Source organism: Carcharhinus amblyrhynchos, unplaced genomic scaffold (genome assembly GCF_965287045.1).
Source record: "Carcharhinus amblyrhynchos unplaced genomic scaffold, sCarAmb.v2.hapA chromosome_233, whole genome shotgun sequence".
Taxonomy (NCBI): domain Eukaryota; kingdom Metazoa; phylum Chordata; class Chondrichthyes; order Carcharhiniformes; family Carcharhinidae; genus Carcharhinus; species Carcharhinus amblyrhynchos.
Window position 1 is genome coordinate 134,756 of NW_027649973.1, and position 17,205 is coordinate 151,960.

Consider the following 17,205-nt stretch of genomic DNA (forward strand, 5'->3'; position numbering starts at 1 on the left):
GAACCTCAGCAACTTGATGGTTCAATGAAAATAAATACAATTTATTTACAGATAAATACAATTCCTGCTCATTCACCAAAACATCAAATTTTTACTCACTCTCTAAATTACAACCAGGTTTTGTGCCTTCCAGAATACTCTGAATGGTATGTTTTGTATAATGCGCTAGAAGCAATACTTTTCACTGTACAGTAATACGTGTAACAATAATAAGTCAAATATTAAGCTGATCTTTCTCTACATCCTCCCTGTGACTAATTCTGCACTCTTTCCTTCTCTCTGCTTTGTATAGCGTGCAAGAAACAATTGAAACAAAAGTATACTTTTCTTGTATACTAATACATATGACAATAATAAATCAAATCAGATGTCCCCACAATAGGATTGGTGTTTTGCCAACGCCATCAGATTTTAATTTAATACGTTCTTGGTATTGAAGTGCCTGAATCAAATTGATTGGCTAAATTAAAAAAAATTCAATTGCCTGAAAGCCTGTTGCCTTGGTAACCCTGCTGCTTGGCCTTTTGACACAAATGTTTCATTTTGGATACTCTATATGTGCTTGCCTTTTTTTTAAACTCTGGAAGCACAGAAAAAAAACACCACCTCTGAAAGGGATCGTGCAATGCTTTTTCCCTGAGCGTTTTACAATGTCACAATCACCAATCTACAAATACTTTACAACAGCCGACACAGACAGTGAGGAGAGGGGCAGATTAGGTATAGCTCTGAGTTTGAAAGTTAAAACACCTCCCTACGCTAACCCCCGTTCAACTTGCTCACTTGTAGTTTTAAGTGAGTCAGCACTGGGCTTGCTGAGTAATAGGGGCAATTGTGGCTGAGTGGGCATTATCACTGGACTATGAACATAGAGTCATAGAAGCACAAAATCCATCCAGTGCAGAAGGAGGCCATTCGGCCCTTCGAGTCTTCACCTGCCACAATCCCACCAGGACATATCCCTGTAACCCCCCCGACACTGAGAGGAAATTCCACCCAGACCTGTTCTCCATAACCCCAACTATTTACCCCACTAATTCCCCTAATCTACACATCTTTGGACCTGGCCAATCCACGTAACCAGCCCATCCTGAGACATTAAGGGGCAAATTAGCAATTTATCTCCCTGTCCTGCTGCCTTCAGTGATAGATGGGCATGCACTCCAAGATCACTCTGATCTTCAGTGTCCAAAGATGTGCAGGTTAGGTGGATTGACCATGCTATACTGGCCCTTATTGTCCAAAGATGTGCAAGTTGTGTGGATTGGCCATGCTAAATTGTCCCTTATTGTCCATCTGTCTCATTGCTGAATGACTGGATTGAGGAACTCGACTGCCAGGCCCCGCCCCGTCCTCCCCAGGCCCCGCCCCCGCTGCCATTCTTTCTCCTTGCATGATTCCGCCCCCTCAACTCCAGACCCCGCCCCTTCTCGCCAGGCCCTGCCCACTCCCTAGTCCCCGCCCCCTCCTCCCCAGGCCCCGCCCCGTCGTCGCCGACCCTCAGCCCAGTCGGTGGCGGCGGCAGCAGCGGGACTCCCGGGAGGCGGGCGGCCGGAGCGGGGCGCGGCCCTGGGCGGACAGACACCGCGGGGAGAGGCCGAGGCTTGGTGTGCGGCCTGCTCCTGCCTGGGGAAGGAGAGTAGCCCTTGTCCTTGGAGAAGGGAGAGTATTGAAGAGAGAGATTAGAAAAGACATGAATGAATCCGAGTGAAAATCCCTCAGAATTAACATTTACCCCAAAAATTACCACAAATTTTGCCCCAAAACTTAACTCAATATTAGCAGTCTCCAATTTTCTGTAAGTTTCACCACAAATTTATCCTCAATCAAAATGTCAGTCGAAATTAGGTCAAAAGATACCCTAAAATTTATCCCAAACCTCCTTCAAAATTTGTCTCAACAATTTATTTCAAGATTTACCTCAAAACGTTTCTCCTAAATTGAGATCGAAGGTGACGCCAATTTTACATCAAAACTTGGGTCAGAATTAATCAAAATATGCCATCAAATTTGCCCAAATTTTTTATAAAATTTTCCTCAAAATTTACCCCAGACCTACTTCAACATTTACCTCAACAATTTTCTCAGAATTTATCTCAAATGTACCTCAAAATTTAGCTCCGAGGTTACCCCAAATATTCCTGAAAACTCAGGTCAAATTATACTCTCAAACTTACCCCAACTTGCTTCAAAATTTACCTCACCATTTTTCTCAAAATTTGCCTCATATTTAGCTCAGAATTTACCCAAAACGTAGCTCAGAATTTTCCACACATTTACCCAATAATTTACCTCAAGATTTACTCAAAATTACCCAAAACTTGGCCCAAAGTTTAGCTGAAATTTACCTCACTATACCTCAAAAATTAGCTCAAAATGTAGCTCATATTTCCCCCAATTTTACCTCGAACGTTACCCCAGATTTAGCTCAAACTTAGCTCCAAATTTTGCTCCAACGTTGCTCAAAATTTACCTCAAATTTACCCTAAAATTCCTTCAGATTTACCTCAAACCTCAGTGAAAGATTGGGCAAATTTTCGTCAAAGACCGTCAAGTATATGTCAAATTTTGGGCCAATATTCGGCAAATTTTGCACAAGTTTCCCTCCGATTTTGTTTTTACCCCAGAAGTTACCCCAAACTCACCAAGTTTTACCACAAAGTGTACCCCAATTTTACTCCAAACTTTACCCAAACTCACCCCAAATTTTACCCCAAACCTACCCCAAATTTTACCCCAAACCTACCCCAAATTTATCTCAATATTATCATTAGCCTCAATATCCTCCAATTTACTGTAAGTTTCACCACAAATTTACCTCAAAATGTAGTTCAAACTGTACCCTCAAATTTACCTCAAATTTAACATTAGCTTCAATATCCTATTTCACCACAAATTTATCCCAAATTCACCTCAAAGCTTCACTCAAATTTAGCTCAAAATTTCTTCAAAATTTACCTCAACATTTTTCTCAGACTTTACCTCAAATTTATCTCAACATTTATCTCAAAATCTGCGTCACATTTACCTCAAAATCTGGCTTCAAATTTCTTTCAAAGGCTACCCCAAATTTACCTCAAAGCTCAAAAATATACCCCCAAATTTATCCCAAACTTAGTTCACAATTTGCCTCAAAATGTGCCTCAAAACTTACCCCCAAATTTACCTCAAACTCGGGTCAAATTTAGCCCAAATTAAACCCTCAAATTTGTCTCAAACTTCCTTCAAAATATACCTCAACATTTGTCTCAAAATTTACCTCAACGTTTATCTCATTTACCTCAAAATTTGCCTCAAGTTTACCTCAAACGTTACCCAAAATATCGCTCAAAATTTATGGCAAATCTACCCCATAATTTACCTCAAGATTTACCCAAATTTACCTCAAAAATTGCCCAAAACCTGGCTCATACTGTAACTCAAATTTACCTCAAAATATACTCCTAAATTAACCCAAATGTTCCTCAAATATCGCTCAAAATTTACCTCAAAATCACCCCAAAATTGAGCTCAAGGATGACTCTCAAATTTATCCCAAAATTTCCCTCAGATTTAACTCAAACTTAAGTTAAATATCGGGCAAATTTTGGTCAAATGTATGTCAAATTTTGAGCCAACATTCGGCAAATTTTGCACAAGTTTTGCTCAGATTTCGGTTGAGTCCGGGGTTGAAGTTCAATTTTCACTCCATCTAAATTTGTGTTTATCAATTGACGGATTTTCCTAAACTTGTCTCTCTCCTGTTCGTTCACACATTTAATCATCAGATTGACTTTATCCAAATGGCAGTTCCGTTGTTTTACAGATTTATTATTAACAGTCAAGTTATCTAAACTTGTGTGTAATATATCAGTGTATATTTCCCACATTAATATCAGATTTATCTGAAGTTGTGCTTCTCCTGTCCATTAACACATTTAATAATCAGATCTAACTGTGTGTTTGTCCTGGCCATTAACCCCTTTGATGTTAATATTTAATTGATCTAAATTTATGCTTGTTCCCTCACTTAACATGTTTTGCATTAATATTCATGTTATCTGTTCAGACGAATGAGGCGGAGGCGGGGAGGTGGATCTCATAGAGACTTATAAAATTCTACCAGGACTAGACAGGGTAGATGCAGAGAGGATGTTCCCGATGGTGGGGGGAGTCCAGAACCAGGGGGTCACAGTCTGAGGATTCGGGGTAGTTTTGTGGAAGAGAGTATGTGCGGGGTGCGTGGGGTCCTTGATTATGCTGGCTGCTTTTCCCCGAGGCAGGGGGAAGTGTCGACAGAGTCAGTGGATGGGGGATTGTTTTGTGTGATGGATTGGGCTACATTCACAACCCTTTGTAGCTTTTTGCAGCCTTGGACAGAGCAGGAGCCCCTACCAAGCTGTGATACAATCAGAAAGAATGCTTTGTATGCTGCATCTGGAGAAGTTGGTGAGAGTTGGAGTGGACATGCCAAATTTCCTTAGTCTTCCTGAGAAAGGAGAGGTGTTGGTGGGGCTTTCTTAACTATAGTGTCGGCGCGGGGGGACCAGAACAGGATTTTGGTGTTCTGAACACCTAAAAACCTGAAGCTCTCGACCGTTTCTACTTCAGCCCCGTTGGTTTAGACAGGGGCATGTTCTCCACTCCGCTTCCTGAAGTTGATGACAATCTCCTTCGTTTTGTTGACATTGAGGGAGAGATTATTGTCACTGCACCAGTTCACCAGATTCTCTATCTCTTTCCTGTACTCCGCCTCGTCATTGTTTGAGATTAATTTGACAGTGAATAGTTAATCAGTTTACGCTTTTAAAAGAATTGATGCAGTGGACACACTTGCCCCAATATCAGAAAATCCCACCTAACGTCAACAGACCCGTGCATGGCCTCACGCAGCTGCCGCCGCCCCCCCCCCCCACGCCCCCCCACACGCCCCCCCCACCCCCCCCCCCACGCCCCCCCCACGCCCCCCCCCACGCCCCCCCCACGCCCCCCCCCCACGCCCCCACGCCCCACGCCGCCCCCCCCCCACGCCCCACGCCCCCCCCCCAACGCCCCACGCCCCCCCCCCAACGCCCCACGCCCCCCCCCACGCCCCCCCCCACGCCCCACGCCCCCCCCCCCCACAACGCCCCCCACCCCCCCCCCCAACGCCCCCCACCCCCCCCCCCCACGCCCCCCACCCCCCCCCACGCCCCCCACCCCACGCCCCACCCCCCACGCCCCCCACCCCCCCCCCCCCCACGCCCCCCACCCCCCCCCCCCCACGCCCCCCACACCCCCCCCCCCCCCCCCACGCCCCCCACACACCCCCCACACACCCCACACACACCCCACACACACACACACACACACACACACAATTCCCATGGTGGGCGGGACATGAAAAATCCCCCAACTAAATCAGATAACATCACGATTCTAACTATTGATTATTAGTTCCAATCACAGGATCGTCTGAAGGAAATAATCCAAGCATTTTGTGAAGGGCCTGATTGGTAATTAATAATCTATGATTAACCTAAACAAAGAGCCCCTAATGAGTGAAAACCTATGTCAAATATGTTGTTCCAGTGTGTGAAGAAACTCATTTAGTAAGCATCAATGAAGAGCTTTCAATATTAACAAATAATTCATTAATTGCAGAGAAAATTATTGGAGTGACTGATTAACTTTAATACAAGCAGTTCCAGCAACTAAAATTCTTTACTCTGTATCTAACCCCATGCGGTGCCTGTCCTGGGAGTGTTTGATGGGGACAGTGTAGAGGGAGCTTTACTCTGTATCTAACCCTGTGCTGTACCTGTCCTGAGAGTGTTTGATGGGGGGGCAGTGTAGAGGGAGCTTTACTCTGTATCTAACCCCGTGCTGTACCTGTCCTGGGAGTGTTTGATGGCGGGGACAGTGTAGAGGGAGCTTTACTCTGGATCTAACCCCGCGCTGTACCTGTCCTGGGAGTGTTTGATGGGGGACAGTGTAGAGGGTGCTTTACTCTGTATCTAACCCCGTGCTGTACCTGTCCTGGTAGTGTTTGATGGGGCTGCCTGACTCACTCACTGCTTTACCCTGTCTGTGTTTCCAGAAGCTCCTCGCTGGCTGTGATGTCTGGAAAGTGGTTTGGATCGGTTCCAGTGAACGCTTTGAGTGGGGTACATGGAATTGGGACGCTTGGCATGGTGTCCCGCATGAGCACAAGTGAGTGTTGATGTTTATCTTTGCTTCAGTGTTGGCCATCCGGGGTTGGCCAAAATCTGCAAGGCGGAGGCTTGGTTTGGGCAAGACCAGTGAGTCGTCACAACCTAAACCTGGCCAATGGGGGGAACGTGAAACTCTGCCCGAAGAATAAAGAAATGCTGCTGGAATGATTCAGGTGTTTGCTGACAAAATGGACGCCGCGAACATGTCCAAAATGGCCGTTGTGAACATGTCCAAAAGGCAGGCGTGAAGATTTCTAAAATCATCAGCATGTCTTAAATGGCCATCATCAACATTCCAAAATGGCCACTGTGAACATGTCCAAAATGACTGATGTGTCTGTGTTCTATCTTACGGACATTCTGAGGAATATTATTAATCGGCCTAATAATTCGTTAGTCTTACGCAGCCACTCATGTCAATATTAACTCATTTCAGTCCTGTCTGAGCCCAGTTTCCCCATGTCTATTCTCCAGTTAGCCAGTGCCCTTGATGGGACTGGAAATATTCAGAGATGATATTGGGGGGAGGTGATGGCGTCCTGGTATTATCACTAGACTCTTCATCTGGAAACTCAGCTCATGTTCTGAGGGACCCGGGTTCGAATCTGTCCATGTCAGGTGGTGGAATGTGAATTCAATAAAAAGTATCTGGAATTAAGAATCGACTGATGAAACCATTGTCGATTGTGGTTAACACCGCTGTCTCACAGCGCCAGGGACCCGGGTTCAATTCCAGCCTCTGGTCGCTGTGTGTGTGTGTGTGTGTGTGTGTGTGTGTGTGGAGTCTGCACGTTCTCCCCGTGTCTGTGTGGGTTTCCTGTGGGTGCTCCGGTTTCCTCCCACATTCCAACGATGTGCGGGTCAGGTTGATTGGCCGTGCTAAGTTGTCCCTTTAATGTCAGGGGAATTAGCAGGGTAAATACAAGGAGTTACGGGGATAGGGCCTGAGTGGGAGGTGGGTGAAGGCTCAATGCACTGTAGGGATTCAATAATTGTCGGAAAACCCGTCACTAACCCACCTCACTGATGTCCTTTAGGGAAGGAAATCTGCCGTCCTTACCTGGTCTGTCCAACATGTGACTCCAGAGCCACAGCAATGTGGGTGACTCTCCAAGTGGCAACTAGGGATGGGCAATAAATGCTGTCCAGACAGCAATGCCCTTGTCCCACAAATGAATAAGAATATATATCCGTCCCACATGTATGTTGATGGGTCAGTGTTGGGCAAGGATCTATCAGTGTAAGGCCCTCCCACTCCCTCAACCCCCTCTGCATGGCTTTGTCCAGGAATAACTCACCCTTTGGTGATACCTGACTTTAACATTCCACAGCAGAATCATTGTAGCCCGAGTCCCATCCCAGCATTCGGATTAGAGTCGGGAGGAGGCCACTCTGCCCTTTGGGCCCTGCTCCCCCATTCCATATAATCGCGGCTGATCCGATTGTAACCTCAAACCCCACATTCCCGTGTCACTGCCCCCTCCTGATATCCTTTCACCCCCCCGCCCCTCGCTAAGCCAGAATCTATCCACCTCTGCCTCAAACACATTCAAAGACTTGCCCCGTCCCCCACCGCCTTCTGAGGCAGAGATTTCCAGAGACTCAGCACCCTCGGAGAGAAAGGAATTCTTCCCTCATCACTCTCTTCAATCCCTTCCACTCCTCCCTCAGTTTCACACGGCCATTATTCTCCCCATTTGTTTGGTGTGTTTTTTGGGGGAAAATCTTGAATTGAGCCTTGCCGTTCCTGACCGTATTGTTCATGAGTGAACAGCAGGCAGTGTTTGGGATGTTGGTGTCTGCTCAGGTTTCATCTTCTGAACCCAGGCACACACCCACCCCCACACACACCCCCCACACACTACTGTCCCAGCTCTGGCTGTCTCTCTCGTTTGCATCTCTTGCTGGGTGCGGTCCTTTGGATGTTCTGAGCTGGGCCCTGCTATGAACAGCCTATTGTTCCTCACTCTGTCATATTTTTTCCAACATAACTTCCTCTTATTCATAAACTTGCTAAAATTACCAACTCTCCCCGGATTGAAGCAGAGAGACTAGGAGCAGGAGTAGGCCTCGGAGCTGATCATGGCTGTCCCTCTCTCTCCACGCCACACTCCCACTCTCTCTCCCACCCCTCTCTTTGGCACGTTGAGAGTCAAGAAATCTATCCGTTTCCTTCTTCAATATATATTCAGTGATTTGACCTCCACTGCGTTCTGTGGTAGAGAAATCCACAGGTTCACCACCCTCTGAGTGAAGAAATGTCTCCTCATCTCTGTCCCTAATGGTCTCCCCTGTATCCTGAGACTGTGACTCATCTCCAGTGAGAGAGAGAGAACCTAACCATCTCCCCCCTTGACAGTCAATGGTGTTACCAGCGCTGAATCCCCTCACCCACTATTGATATCCTGGGAGTTACCATTGACCAGAAACTGAACTGGGATCCAGCCATATAAATACCGTGGCTACCAGAACAGGACAGAGGCTGGGAATCCTGCAGAGAGTAACTCACCTCCTGACTCCCACCTCCCCAAAACCTGTCCACCATCGACAAGGACACAAGTCAGGAATGTGATGGGAGACTCTCCACTTGCCTGGATGAATGCGGCTCCCAACATCACTCGAGAAAGCTCGACACCATCGAGGACAATGCAACCCGCTTGATTGGCATCACATTCACAAAGGGTGGCACGGTAGCACAGTGGTTAACACTGCTGCCTCACAGCACCTGGAACCCCAGTCCAATTTCTGGCCTTGGATAGCTGTCTGTGTGGACTCTGCACATTCTCCCCATGTCTGCGTGGGTTTGCTCTGGGTGCTCAGGTTTCCTTCCAAAGTCTAAAGATGTGCAGGTTAGATGGATTGGCCTTGATAAATTGCCACATAGTGTCAGGGGAGGTAGCTAGTGTAAATACATGGGGTTACAGGGATAGGACACGTGGCATTGTGGCTAGTGAAGTCTCTCTGGGCCGAATGGCGTCCTTCTGTACTGCAAGGATTCTATGATTCTGTCATCCACTCCCTCCATCACCAACACTCAGTTGCAGCAGTGTGTACCAGCTACAAGATGCACTGCAACAACTCACCAAAGATCCTTAGAAAACACCTTCCAAACCCATGTCCACTTCCATCCAGAAGGACAAGGGCAGCAGATACATGGGGAACACCACTATTCTCCCCATTTGTTTGTTTGGGGGGTGAATCTGGAATTGAACCTTGCCATTCCCGACTGTATTGTTAATGAGTGAACAGCAGGCAGTGTTTGGGATGTTGGTGTCTGCTCAGGTTCCATCTTCTGAACCCAGGCGCACGCGCGCGCACACACACACACACACACTGACTGTCCCAGCTCTGTCTCTCTCCTCTCTGTAGTTTGCATCTCTCGCTGGGTGCGGTCCTTTGGATGTTCTGAGCTGGGTCCTGCTATGAACAGCTTATTGTTCCTCCCTCTGTCATATTTTTTCCAATACAACTTCCTCCTCTTATTTATAAACTTGCTGAAATTGTCACCTCTCCCCGGATAGAAGCAGAGAGACTAGGAGCAGGAGTAGGACTCAGAGCTGATCATGGCTGTTCCTCCCTCTCCACGCCACACTCCCAGTCTCTCCCCTCTCCCTTCCATCACATGCCCTATCGTCATCACGCTAATTCTAATCTTGGTGTATGAGTACACAGGTCCCTAAAGGCAGCAGATCGAGCAGACACAGTTGTAAAGAATACATATGGAATACTCCCTTCATTGAACATAGAACATTACAGCGCAGAACAGGCCCTTCGGCCCACGATGTTGCGCCGACCAGTTGAAAAACAATGATCCTCTAACCTAAACCAATCCTTTTTCATCCATAAACCTATCCACGGATCTCGTAAACGCCCCCAAACTAGGCGCATTTACAACTGCAGCAGGCAGGGCATTCCAATCCCTCACCACCCTCTGGGTAAAGAACCTACCCCTGATATCTGTCCTATAACTACCTCCCCTTAATTTAAAGCCATGCCCCCTCGTGCTAGCTTTCTCCATCCGAGGAAAAAGGCTATCACTATCCACCCTACCTAAATCTCTAATCATCTTATATGTTTCAATAAGATCCCCTCTTAGCCGCCTTCTTTCTAGCGAAAACAACCCCAAATCCCTCAGTCTCTCCTCATAGGACCTCCCCTCCATACCAGGCAACATCCTGGTAAACCTCCTCTGCACCCTCTCCAAAGCCTCCATATCCTTTCTATAATGTGGGGACCAGAACTGCACACAATACTCCAAGTGCAGCCGCACCAGAGTTGTGTACAGTTGCAACATGACGCTGCGACTCCTAAATTCAATCCCCCTACCAATAAATGCCAAGACACCGTATGCCTTCTTAACAACCTTATCTACTTGATTCCCTACTTTCAGGGATCTATGTACACATACACCTAGATCCCTCTGTTCATCTACACTATTCAGAGTCCTCCCGTTAGCCCTATATTGGCAGAGGTATAGGATGTAAAAGGAAGGAGATAATGTTGGAATGTCGGCCACAACTGGAATATTGTGTGTAGTTCTGGTCGCCACATTACAGGCAGGATGTAACTGCTCTGGAGAGAGAGAGAGGGTGCAGAGGAGGTTCACAAGAATGTTGCCAGGGATGGAAAAGTGTAGCTACGAGGAGAGATTGGATAGATTGTGGTTATTTTCTTTGGAACAAAGAAGGTTGAGGGGGTGACTTGATAGAGGTTTACAGAATTATGACAGGAAGAGGTGGAATGGACAGGATAAAATTGATTCCCTTGGCGGAGAATTCTTGATGTGGAGATGCCGGTGTTGGACTGAGGTAAACACAGTAAGAAGTCTCACAAAGGGTTTTTGATAAGAGAGGGGATTAAGGGTTATGGGGAGAGGGCGGGAAAGTGGAACTGAGCCACGACAGATCAGCCATGATCTTATTGAATGGCGGGGCAGGCTCGAAGGGCCAGATGGCCTACTCCTGCTCCTATTTCTTATGTTCTTATGTTCTTATGTTCTTACAACACCAGGTTAAAGTCCAACAGGTTTATTTGGTAGTGAACGTGACGAGCTTTCGGAGGGCTGCTCCTTCTTCAGGTAAGTGCAGCTCTGAAAGCTCAAGGTGTTTACTACCAAATAAACCTGTTGGACTTTAACCTGGTGTTGTGAGACTTCTTACATGGAGAATTCTAGAACCAGGGGACACAGATTCAGGATAAGTGACAGACGGTGTAGAGGGGACATGAGGAAGAACTTTTTTTATGCAAAGAGCTGTGGAATTCAGTGCCTGGGTTGGGGGTGGAGGCAGAAACCCTCAACTCTTTTAATAAGTCCCTGGATCTGCACCTTAAGTGTTGTGAACTCCAGGGCTGTGGGCCGGGTGCAGGAAGGTGGGATTAGAAAGGGCACCTGGATGTCCACGGGCTGACATGTACAAGATGGGCCTGAATGGCCTCGTTCTGTGCTGTAACTTTCCGATGGTTCTAATGGGAGCGATATATCCTGTCAGCAGTCTCTACCTAACACTGGGTAGGTTGTAGTTACAATATATAAAGACTGAGGCTCCAATACAGACCCGAAAGGGCAGCACGGTGGCAGAGTGGATTAACGCTGCTGCTTCACGGTGCCAGGGATGTGGGTTCAATTCCCGGCCTTGGGTCACTGTCTGTGCTGAGTCTGCACATTCTCCCCATTTCTGCATGGGTTTCCTCCAGTTTCCTCCCACAGTCTGAAAGACGTGCTGGTTGGGGTGCATTGGCCGTGCTAAATTCTCCCTCAGTGTAACCCGAACAGGTGCCGGAGTGTGGCGACTAGGGGATTTTTCACAGCAACTTCATTGCAGTGTTAATGTAAGCCCACTTGTGACGCCAATAAACAAACTAAACTTAAAATGCTCCCACCCTTCCCCAGCCCACTCTTCATCCTGGACAAGTTATGTAACAAAAGCAAAGCCTCTCCCTTTTTTTATTCAGGATACAGGAGAACGCATCACCTTTCACTGGAACAATTTGCATGGATATTAAACACCGTTGATTGATGATATTCCATCTAACTGGAGTTAACATCAGTCGCCAGGCCGGTGTGGGGGTGGGTGGGGCGTTTGGAGGTGCTTTAACTAAGTCCGAAACCTCTCCCAAACATATCGCGCCGGAGACGGAGGAGGAAGCGGATAAACTGAACCCCCCACTGCCTCTGGCCCAGCGACACCTCCTTTGGTGGTAAGCCATTGGGTATGAATGGAGTTTTCCAGTGAGTTCAGGGATGTGTGAGTTGTGGTGAGCTGTGTCTAGAGGGAACAGTAATGGAGCTGTGTTAGGATATCAGGAAAGTGACTCTGTACTGAGAGTGTAGAGAGTTTGCTGTTTGTGGTGATTAATGATCTAGATGTGAATGGGGGGAGGTGGTTATGATCAGTAAGTATGATTCTGATTTGATTTATTATTGTCACATGTATTGGGATGCAGTGAAAAGTATTGTTTCTTGCGCGCTATACAGACAAAGCATACTGTTCATAGAGAAGAATACGAGAGAGTGCAGAGTGTCATGTTACAGTCACAACGAGGGTGTAAAGAAAGATCAACTTAATATAAGGTAGGTCCATTCAAAAGTCGAACAGCAGCAGGGAAGAAGCTGTTCTTGAGTCAGTCAGTAAACGTCCTGAGACTTGTGTTTCTTTGACGGAAGAAGGTGGAAGAGAGAATGTCCGGTGTGTGTGTGTAGGGTGGGGGTCCTTGATTATGCTGGCTGTGGTTCCCCGAGGCAGCGGGAAGCTTAGACGGAGTCAGTGGATGGCTACATTAATGACCTTGGGGTGCGTGTCCATTGGTCCCTGAAGGCAGCAGGACAGGGAGATAAAGTAGTGAGGAAGGAATATGGGGATACTTGCCTTTATTAGCTGAGGCAGAGAATACAGGAGCAGGGAGGTTACGATGGGAGTTGTATAAAAGGCTGGTGAGGCCCTGGTTAGAGTATTGTGTGCCATTCTGGTCGCCATGCGATAGGTAGGATGTGATGGCACAAGAGAGAGAGAGTGACAGAGAGAAAGACAGGCAGACAGAGAGAGAGAGACAGAGAGAAGGTGCAGAGGAGAGTCACCAGGCTGTTTCCTGGGCTGGAGTGTCTGAGCTATGGAGAAAGGCTGATTAGGCTGGGGTTCTTTTCCTCAGAGCGGAGAAGGCTGAGGGGGAGGGGGCCTGATCGAGGTGTATAAAACCATGAGGGACATAGATCAGGTAGAGAGGATGAAACTTCTCCTCCCCTGATTCGAAGCGTCAGTAACCCGGAGGGGGGACAGAGGTTTAAGGGACAGGAGATTGGGAGGCTGTTGGGTATCTGGAACTCGCTGCCTGCAAGCGTTTGTGAGGCATCCTTCCCTCCACCCTGCAGAGCCTCCTCACCCCCCAACATGGAACACACCCCTCTCAGGCCCTGACCTTAATTACCTTATCCCTCACTCCTCACACCCTGTCTCCTCACTCCCTGAGGCCTCACTCCCTGGGACTCCACTCTCTCGGACCACAATCCCTTGGTCGCCACTCCCCTGGTAGGCACTCCACCAACCCCCACTCCCTCAGGCCCCACTCACTCAGGCATTGCTCCTCAACCTCATCGCCCTGGCAGTGCCAAGGTGTCTGGTTGGCAGTACCAGGGTGCCAGCCAGGCTTCTGATCATCCAGATGACACCATCACGTCAGGTCCTCGCAGGTGGGTATCTGATATGATCGTAAAGTCAGTCTGCATTGCCCTGGATGGTGTCAAGTTTTCCCGGTTGTTGTTGGAGTCTCACCCATCCGGGCAAGTGGAGAGAATATTCCATCACACTCCTGACCTGTGTCCACATCTGGCCAATGGTAATCCCAAGGATGTTGAGGCTGGGAGATTCAGTGATGGTAACGCCATTGAATGTTTAGGGGTGGTGAGAGTGTCTCTTACTGGTGACGGTGTTCACCTGGCTTTTTTGTGATGGGGAAAGTGGTACCTGACAGACCCCTCATGGGTTACTCACGGGGGCTTTGCGGGGGGAATTGAATGCAGAACCAGGGAAGGATTGAGTCAGGGACGCTGTGGGACAGGAGGTGGGGCTCACCACGGTCTATAGGGGACCCAGTCAGAGCTCACCCCCTCTAACTGGAGAAACAGACTGATCTCTTGCAGGCATTCACTGTTTAATACTGGCTCTGTTTCCCTGCACCCTTCCCCATATCCTCTTAACTCTCTCTAATATGAATCCTGTCTTTCTCTCTGCAGAATCTCATCCAGCGAGATGAGGACCCTGCTGCTGATTCTGGGCTTCCTGAGTGAGTCCTGTTGTCAAACTGCGCTGTGTTAATGAGCCCTGTTATATATTTAAGTGTTTGCATGATTGCTTTCGGATCACATGATTTGATGGTGACGTCGTTAGGGTGTTGCACAGGCTGTAGTTTTGCCTCCAGTTGTGCTCTGTGCAGAGAGCATCTCTTTTATGGAAGCACAGAATGCCAACAGTGCACAACGAGGCCATTCAGCCCATTGATTATGCACCCACGCTCCAAAAGAGCACACTGGGCCCATACTGAATCCTATCCCCAAAATCCTGTGCATTTATCATGGCCAATCCACCCAGCCTACATGTCTTTGCGCGATAGGGAACAATTTAGCATGGCCAATCCCCCTAACCTGCACATCTTTGGACACTAGGGAACAATTTAACCTTCCCAATCCACATAACTTGCACATCTTTGGAATCTAAAGGACAATTTAGCATGACCAGTCCACCCAAACTGCACATCTTTGGCCACTATGGGACAATTTAGCACAATCCCCCTAATCTGCACACCTTTGGACACTGAGGGACAATTTAACACGGCCAATCCACATTATCACATATTTTGACACTAAAGGGCAATTTAACATGGCGAATCATCCTAATCTGCACACCTTTGGACACTAAGAGGCAATTTAGCATGGCCAATCTACCTAACCTACATCTTGTTGGAAAAGAAACATAACTTTTCACTGTATGTTAATACATGTGACAATAAATCAAATCAAATAAGTCAAATTTAGCATGGCCAATCTAGTTAACTTAAACAACTTTGGACACGACGGGGCATTTTAACATGTCAAATCCACTTAATCTGCACATGTTTGGACACTTAATGATAATTTAGCATGGCTAATACACCTAACCTTCATATCTTTTGACATTAAGAGACAATTTAGCATGGCCAATCTACCTAACTTACATCTTGTTGGAAAAGAAACATAACTTTTCACTATATGTTAATACATGTGACAATAAATCAAATCAAATAAGTCAAATTTAGCATGGCCAATCCACCCAACCTGCACACCTTTGGACACTAAGGGGCAATTTAGCATGGCCAATCCACCCTAACCTGCACATCTTTTTATTTTCATCGAATGGAGATGTTTTGCTGCATTTGTCCAGGATGTAGGTGAGGCCACACCTGGAGTATTGTGTGCAGTTTTGGTGTCCTTATCTGAGGAAGGATGTCCTTGTTATAGAGGGAGCGCAGCAGATGTTTACCAGGCTGATTCCTGGGATGGCGGGTCAGTCATATGAGGAGAGATTAATTCACTGAGGATTTTATTCACTGGAGTTTAAAAGAGTGAGAGGGGATCTCATAGGAACTTATAAAATTCTGACAGAGTAGATTCAGAAAGAATGTTCCCGATGGTGGGGGGAGTCGAGAACAAGGGGGTCATAGTTTGAGGATAAGGCGTAAACATTTTCGGACTGAGGTGAGGAGAAATTTCTTCACCCAGAGGGTGGTGAATGTGTGGAATTCACTCCCACAGAAAGTAGTTGAGGCCAAAATGTTGTGTGATTTTGAGAAGAAATTAGATATCACTCTTGGGGCTAATGGGATCGAGAGATATGGGGGGAACGGGGGAGGAATCAGGATATTGAATTTGATGATCAGCCGTGATCAAAATGAATGGTAGAGCAGGCTGAAAGGGCCGAATGGCCTCCTCCTGCTTCTAGTTTCTGTGTTCAGCATGAACTATACTTAATATTAACATTAAACATGCCTCTGTCTCTCAGTCGCGGACTCTGCCCTCACTGACCCGTGTGTCAATCACACCGTCCTGAACGATAGGAGAAGCACAGATTGCCGAGAGACTTAGTGTACCAGCATGTTAATGTGTGATGATGGTCTCCATGCAGGATGGTACTGGTTTCACAGGTGAAGAGCTGGGACATTTCCCAATAAACTGGGCACACCAAGCGGAATGTAGACACAGTAGATTGAGTGGATTGGCCATTCAAAATTATCTCTTCATGTCCAAGAGTGTGCAGGTTGGTAACTGCGGACACTGCGATGGTCAGAGATATCAGTGCAGGAGGGGAATGGGGGGGAGCAGCAGTCGCTAAACTCTCTCCATCATGGTGTGGATAGTTGTTGGTTACAACTGACTGGCCTGTGGGGCCATTTCACACTCAACCAGGTTGTCTCCCTCCTTTTTTAAACATTGGTGTTACATTTGCTGTTTTCCCATCTGTGGGAACCACCCCAGACTCCAGCGAATTTTGGTAAATTGCCACTAGCGTATTTGCTGTTTCTCCCGCCATCTCTTTTAGTACCCCTGGGATGCATTCCATCAGGACCAGGAGAATTGTATACCTTTAGCCCCCATTAACTTGCCCAACACTACCTCTTTTGTGATAAAGGTTTCTCTGTCCTCACCTGCCATAGCCTTCCTGTCATCAATTTTTGGCATGTTATTTGTGTCTTCCACTGTGAAGACCGACACAAAATACCTGTTCAATACCTCAGCCATTTTCTCATTTCCAGTTATTACATCTCCCTTCTCATCCTCTTAAGGATCAATGTTTACTTTTGTCGCTCTTTTTCGTTTTATATATTTGTCGAAACTTTTGCTATCTGTTTTTATATTCTGCAGTAGTTTACACTCATAATCCATCTTCCTTTTCTTTATAGCTTTTTCCATGGCTTTCTGATGACCTTGAAAGATTTCCCAATCTTCTTGGGTCCCACTAATCTTTGCCACTTTGTATGCATTTTCTTTCAATTTGACACCCTCCTT

At 47.0% G+C, this 17,205-nt stretch overlaps 1 protein-coding gene and 1 long non-coding RNA gene across 2 annotated transcripts in view; both read left to right on the forward strand.

Annotated features, from left to right (window-relative positions):
- The window catches only part of LOC145338906 (uncharacterized), a 105,863-nt gene that overhangs the window by 57,458 nt on the left and 31,200 nt on the right, over window positions 1–17,205 (forward strand). The gene's annotated exons all lie outside the window — the stretch shown is intronic.
- On the forward strand, window positions 1,506–16,294 carry LOC145338908 (uncharacterized). The gene is made up of 4 exons (XR_013885929.1): window positions 1,506–4,428; window positions 6,059–6,171; window positions 14,401–14,450; window positions 16,202–16,294. It is a non-coding gene; the product is annotated as an uncharacterized LOC145338908 (long non-coding RNA).